The sequence below is a fragment of the Carcharodon carcharias genome, chromosome 23, assembly GCF_017639515.1.
Source record: "Carcharodon carcharias isolate sCarCar2 chromosome 23, sCarCar2.pri, whole genome shotgun sequence".
Taxonomy (NCBI): Eukaryota; Metazoa; Chordata; class Chondrichthyes; order Lamniformes; family Lamnidae; genus Carcharodon; species Carcharodon carcharias.
In genome coordinates, this window is record NC_054489.1 from 4671817 (window position 1) to 4679244 (window position 7428).

Consider the following 7428-nt stretch of genomic DNA (forward strand, 5'->3'; position numbering starts at 1 on the left):
TCCCCTCCCCACTACTGACTGCCTGCACGTAGCCGGGCAGCTCACAGAGACAGGCCCTGTAGCACATCCAAGGAGGAGGCAGGCATGGAGACGGCAGGGTCTTAGAGCCCGCCCCTCGAATCATTCCAACTCCAGGTTTTTAAATTACAACCTCAGGTAATTTGTTCAAAGGTGGTTTCGAAGGTTTTGTGTTCCCCGCAGGTCAACTTTAAACAGAGTAAAACTGCCCTGTCCCCATCAAACCTTCCCCGGGCAGGTACAGCACGGGGTTAGATACAGAGTAAAGCTCCCTCGACACTGTCCCCATCAAACACTCCCAGGTCAGGAACAGCACGGGGTTAGATACAGAGTAAAACTCCCTCTACACTGTCCCCATCAAACACTCCCAGGACAGGTACAGCACGGGGTTAGATACAGAGTAAAGCTCCCTCTACACTGTCCCCATCAAACACTCCCAGGACAGGTACAGCACGGGGTTAGATACAGAGTAGAGCTCCCTCTACACTGTCCCCATCAAACACTCCCAGGACAGGTACAGCACGGGGTTAGATACAGAGTAGAGCTCCCTCTACACTGTCCCCATCAAACACTCCCAGGACAGGTACAGCACGGGGTTAGATACAGAGTAAATCTCTCTCTACACCGTCCCCATCAAACACTCCCAGTACAGGTACAGCACGGGGTTGGATACAGAGTAAAGCTCCCTCTACATTGTCCCATCAAACACTCCCAGGACAGGTACAGTGCCAGTTAGTTACAAGTAAATAAATACTTTCATTTCTATATCACTCTGTAGTCTCTGTAAATCACCAGGTTGCCTGCTCATTATCATATTATTATTGGTGGGAACTTGCTGTGTGCAAATTGACTGCTGTGTTTCCTACATTATAACAGGGACTACACTTCACAAGTACTTGATTGGGCTGTAAAGCCTATTAATATGTCCTGACGTCATGAAAGGTGCTAAAAAAAATGCAAGTTTTTCTTTTCAAATCCAACCAGTACAAGTAATCAACAGACTCCATTGTCATTAAGACAGAAACCATCTTTATATTTTCCTCCTGGTCAACACACAAACTTCTCCTAAACTCCCCGCTCAGTATTCCAGAACCTTCATCCTTCTGTTTCTCCAACTTCTCTTCCCCCACCCACCTCCACCAACACCCCCCCCCCCCCCCTCCCCCGATGCCTCTCTACATTCAGGTCATCAGTGGCACACTTCCTGCTCCACCTATGCCAAACTCACTAACCCCTGACCACCAACTTGCCTTCCTGGTTGTCCCCCGCCCTCCCAAAAACCCAGAAAAGGACATATTTAATGATCCCTTTTCCTTGCAGCATTCTCTCAAAAAATTCACCTTCTTCTTTCAAGCCTCCATTCCAATTCTAATGTCCTTTCCCCCCCGCTTGAACATGCCAGTTTCTCCCAAATTCATGACCAGCATTCCTTCAAGTCCCCATTCAAATTTGGGTTTTACAGCTCTGAACAAAATCACAAACCCATTCTCTGTGGCTGGCAGGATTCTGAATTACCCTTTCTAGCAAAATACTGCGGATGTTGAAAGTTTGAAATAAAAACAGAAAATGATGGAAAAACTCAGCATGTCTGACAGCATCTGTGGGAAGAGAAACTGAGTTAATGTTTTGGGTCTGTATGACTTTTTTTTATTCATTCACGGGATGTGGGCTTCGCTGGCTGGGCCAGAATTTATTGCCCATCTCTAATTGCCCTTGAGAAGGTGGTGGTGAGCTGCTTTCTTGAACCGCTGCAGTCCATGTGGTGTAGGTACACCCACAGTGCTGTTAGGGAGGGAGTTCCAGGATTTTGACCCAGCGACAGTGAAGGAACGGCTGATATATTTCCAAGTCAGATGTCTTCTTCTAAACTCTGTTTCTCTCTCCACAGGTGCTGCTAGACCTGCTGAGTTTTTCCAGCATTTTCTGTTTTTATCCCTTCTCATCTTCTTCCACCATTCCTCAGTCCGGTCAACCCCACCATTTTCCTCTCTTCGTTTATCCAGCTCAGTGGGTGGGACTGCACTCGCTTGGTTCCGCTCTCACCGAACAAATTGTGTCTGCAATATGACTTCTCTTCCAGTGCCTGCATCCTCAACTCCAAGGGTCCATCTACAGTCTCCTCCTCTTCTTAGCCTACCTCCAACTCCTTGGTGATATCATCCTCAAAACATGGGGCCAGCTTCCATGATGTGCACCCGGCTCACCTCCCTCGGCCTGCCCCCTGTTTCAGTGCTGTCCAACTGTACGCCTAACATCCAGTTATAGTTGAACTGTAATTTTTTCCAGACCAAAGCCATTGTCTTCATCCCTGCCTCAAACTACTCTGAATCCTTGAGGGAAGTTCCAGCGGATGTGTAAGGTGGACAAGCATCTTTGTGAAATGACGCATCTCACATACCAATTCTAGCTTGGATTATGAAAATAATTTCGGCCTCCCTGTGGACCGTTCTCAGGAGGAGCTCATTTCAAAGAACCCCAACTCTGGGGTGGGAGGGGCGGAGGTGAAGCCAGTCAAATTGCAAAATGCAACTGGCCAATCACCAGAAAGGAGGAGGGTCAGAGATCCTGTCAAGTTTGGGAATAAAAGGTGGGGAGTAGATCAAACTGCAATGATGTGGTCCCTTTACGATAGAACCATAGAAAAGTGATGGTGCAGAAAGAGGCCATTCAGCCCATCATGTCTGCGCCAACCATAAAGAGAAAAAAGAAACTAGCTGCTCATTTCTAGCACCTGGTCTGTAGCCTTGCAGCTTACAGCGCTTCAGATGCAGATCCAGGTACCTTATAAATGAGTTGAGCATTTCAGCCTCAATCACTACCTTAGGCAGTGAATTCCAGACACCCACCACCCTCTGGGTGAGAAAGTTTTTCCTCGTGTCCCCCCTAATCCTTCTACCAATCACCTTAAATCTATAACAAAAACAGAATTACCTGGAAAAACTCAGCAGGTCTGGCAGCATCGGCGGAGAAGAAAAGAGTTGACGTTTTGAGTCCTCATGACCCTTCGACAGAACTTGAGTGAGTCCAAGAAAGGGGTGAAATATAAGCTGGTTTAAGGTGTGTGTGGGGGGGGGGGGAGGGGTGGTTTTGGGTGGTTTTCGCTCTCTCCCCCCCAACACACACCTTAAACCAGCTTATATTTCACCCCTTTCTTGGACTCACTCAAGTTCTGTCGAAGGGTCATGAGGTCTCGAAACGTCAACTCTTTTCTTCTCCGCCGATGCTGCCAGACCTGCTGAGTTTTTCCAGGTAATTCTGTTTTTGTTTTGGATTTCCAGCATCCGCAGTTTTTTGTTTTTACACCTTAAATCTATGCCCCCTGGTAATTGACCCCTCAGCTAGGGGAAACAGGTCATCCTGTCTACCGACCAGAGCCACACTCAGCAGCTCTCAGACAGCAGCTGTACGGAAATACAGCCTGAATGTTTCAGGTCGACGATCTTTCAACTCATTCACAAGGCAGTTGCGGAAAAGTCCCCAATATCCAATGTAGCCACCCCACCCATAATGCTGCAACAGTGAAACTGTTTTGTTGCAGCCCACTTTGCACAGTAACTGCCCGATTGTTGCTTGTTTTTATTCTGCACGAACAGCCCATCGCTTCTATTCGGGGGTTTAGCACCAGGGAGCAGCAAATTCCATTAAAACTTGCTATCCGGTATACCAAATTGTTGCATTTTCCTGCGTTGGGGATAGTGTGTGTTTGAGTATACCTTCTTTGCACATGCGCGGTCACTCGCTTTCTCATTCTAATATCCAATTGGTAAAGCGGAGATGATGTTGAATAGATGCAGAGGGTAGAAAAACTGACTGCAGACACAAGCCTCTGAAATAAGTTATCTCAAATAGTCCACGTTGGAAACAAATTGAAAAACTGATTTTCAGGGTAACTGTGCAACAGGGTGAGATAAACAATCTGTCCCATTCCCCCAAAACAAACGAAACACAAAATATAATTCTGAGTCAGGATCTAAACAGGAAACGTAAATCTCGCTCTGCATGTTTTGTGAATAATGTAAACTTTCAAAAATATTTAACAGCGCAATATTGGACATAATGAAATCATATATTTTAATCAAAATTTGGTCTTTTAATAGATTCGTAACTTTCAGGAGTATATGAGATAACATTTTATTTAAATAATTTAAGTTATTTAAAGGAAGGAAGAATTTGTATCTTTTTAAAAAGTTAACTTCTGGGTTCAGCCGCATCTGATGAGTTTTTCCAGCATTTTCTGTTTTTGTTTCAGATTTCCAGCATCCGCAGTATTTTGCTTTTAACTTCTGGATGAACTGCTTTCAGCTGAAATGGCAACTCAAAGATATAGAGCTCAGCAGGGCTGTGCAAGGGAGTGGGAAAAGTCAGCCAGGGTGCAAAATAATACCTGCCAGGAGCCAGGTATATAACTTTCAGAGTGTTAACCTTGATGAAATAAAGGAATAATAAAAACAGATAAATTGGGAAAGGTTGTCCAGCGACACTTTAGTAGAAGACAAGTGGGTCATTTTAAAAGCTAGAAAGCTGAGCATGCAAGATAAATACATCCCCAAAACTAACTAAACAAATGTGGCCCTTAAATGGATTAAGAAAAGAATTAAAATAAGTAGGATAATTGGCCTGTATAAAAATTTGCATGATATGATGAGAAGGAGCTCATTGACTTTATAAATAGAAGTATTGAATACAAAATCAAGGAACTTATGATGAACCTTTATAAAACACCATGATATGATCTCTGGAGAGGCCAAGAACATTTAAAAAGAAATGAAAACTTCCAGTTAATAGCTGAAAGAATGACATGTCAAGATTTCATGTTTTAAGACTTTTACTGCAACAAATGACTAAAAACACTATTGACTGAACACTATTTTCTTTTTTAAAGGAAACTTATACTTTAAACCATAGAGAGGAACATTCCCCTTGCACTCTGCATGGTGTTACTGTCCTTAATGCAAGCAGTCCACAGTTGCTCCCAGCTTCTAATGGGTTCCCAAGTTCCCATTTTGCTGAATAATAACTTCAAGGTTTTTGGAGAATTCCTTTGATCCACCACCAGCAGTAAAGCCAGTTCTGATTACTCTTCTTTCCTCTGGCCACACCAGAACAGATCTACAGTCTGCAGATGGCTGTGGAATTCACCTCTTCCACTAGAGACAGTTTCCCTCCCACATCTGCTCATGGTAGCTCACAAAGTCAAACAGTCTTTTCTCTCTGCTGTCCACAGAGAATCTCTGCTCTCTGTCTCTGATGTTTGCTGATTTGTAGGGAAGCCTGTGATCTGATCTCAAAAATGACTTCCTCTGCCCTCTTCCCCATGGCAATGTGAAACACACCAACTTTGTACCCAGGTAGAAATGTTGATTAGCCATTCTTGATCCCAACTTACTTTCATGTTAGAAGTAAATGGACAATTTGCAGCACAACTATTTACAACCCAATACCTTCAACATCTTTCTGGGACTTTGGGAGACTCGGACAGGTCACTTTAAACACAGAAAACTGCTGCCATTGTCTCTGAGAATAAATACTTTGCATCTTCTTTGCAGCAAAACAATCTAAACCTCCCTTCTATCTCTAACAATCAAACCACTCAGGATTACTGTCAGGCAGACTTCAGAACAGGTCACATGACCCCCTTCATATACCCTAAATTTAAAGCTACTGTCCAAAAATAAAATAATTTTAGAAACCCCATAATTATAAGTAGTTCAGCCTCAACTGGAGTATTGTGTCCAATTCATGGCACTACACTTTAGGAAGGATGTGAAGATTTGAGAATGAGTGCTTGCAGAAAACATTTACAAGAATGTTTCTAGGGGTTAGGGACTTTAGTTATGTAGATAGATTGGATAAGCCGGGGTTGTTCTTCTTAGAGAAGAGAAAGTTGAGAGGAGATTTCTTGGAGGTGTTGAAAAGCATGAAGGGTTTAGACAAGAGTAGAGAGTGAGAAACTGTTCCCATTGGCAAAAGGATCAAGAACCAGTAGATTGATTGGCTAAAGGACCAAAGGTGAGAGGACAAAAATCTTTCTTACACAACGAGTTGTTAGGATTTGGAATTGACTGTCTGAGGGTGTGGTGAAGGCAGGTTCAAATGTGGTTTTCAGAAGGGAATTAGATAACTGTCTGAAAAGAAAAAAATTGCAGGGATACAGAGAATTTATAAAGCACAGGATCACATATGCCTTTTTAACCCCTTTCTAAACCTGCCCTGCCATCTTCAATGATTTGTGCACATATACCCCAGGTTTCTCTGTTCCTGCACCTCTCTTAGGCTTGTATAATTTGTTTTATACTACCTCTCCTCATTCTTCCTATCAAAATGTATCACACTTCTTTGCATTAAATTTCATCTGCCACATGTTGCCCATCCCACCAGTCAGTTTATATTCTTTTGAATTCTATCATTATCTGCCTCACAGTTCCTTATACTTCCAGGTTTGGTACTATCTGCAACTTTTGAAATTATTCCCAAATCAAAGTCATTAATATATATCAGGGAAAGCAGTGATCCTAAGTACCAACTCCTGGGTACACCTTCCTCCAGCCTGAAAGCAACCCCTCACCAATCCTTTCTGTTTCCAATCTCTCAGCCAATTCCATATGCATGCTGTCCCTGGACCTTTTATTCCATGGGTTTCAACTTTTCAGGGTGATGTATGTCGGGGGTAGGTGGAATATGAAGTTGAGGCCACTGTTAGATCAGATAGGGTCTTATTCAATGGCGCAGCAGGCTCAAGGAGCTGAATGGCCTACCCCTGCTCCTAATTCGTATGTTTCTACACATTGCTCTATAGGCAGTTTAATTTGTCTTTAATAGTTACCTTTTACTTTATGTTTAACAGTCCTTTTATATTTGTGTGTTTTATATGTAACTGTATTTATCCCCTGACCGTCTATCTTTCTCGTTTGTTAGCTTGGTCTGACCTTTATTCTCATCTCCTATTTCTTTTCAGATTTGTGTTACTTCCACAATCTCTCATTGAGTCAGTGTTCCTCGTCTGGAATGGTTTTGTTTCTGCTCATCATTATCTACTGGGAAATGGATGGGTGCCAGGTAAAGAGGGGGTGTGGGGGTGGCTGTGATGCCCTTACAATGGAAAATCCTGCCCATCTTTACCCTAGACACGGCTTGGCTGCAGCCCATGAAGACTGTACTCCACCTTCAGGACAAAAGAGGCATTTTCTACTTTGTTCAATGCTTAATACCTAAAGGTGATGTTCCTGCAAACGGTAAAGGGGCTCAGAATAAGAAGGGACGCCGACCACTCAGAACCAAAAAGCAAGGTCAATGGGCTTTAGGACCCGAAGGAATCCCCACAGAAAGAGGTCCTGATTCTCTGGATCTCGCTGCTTTTATCGAGTGAGAAGCTGTTTTCCCTGATTCCCATCGGTAACATTTACAAACTAT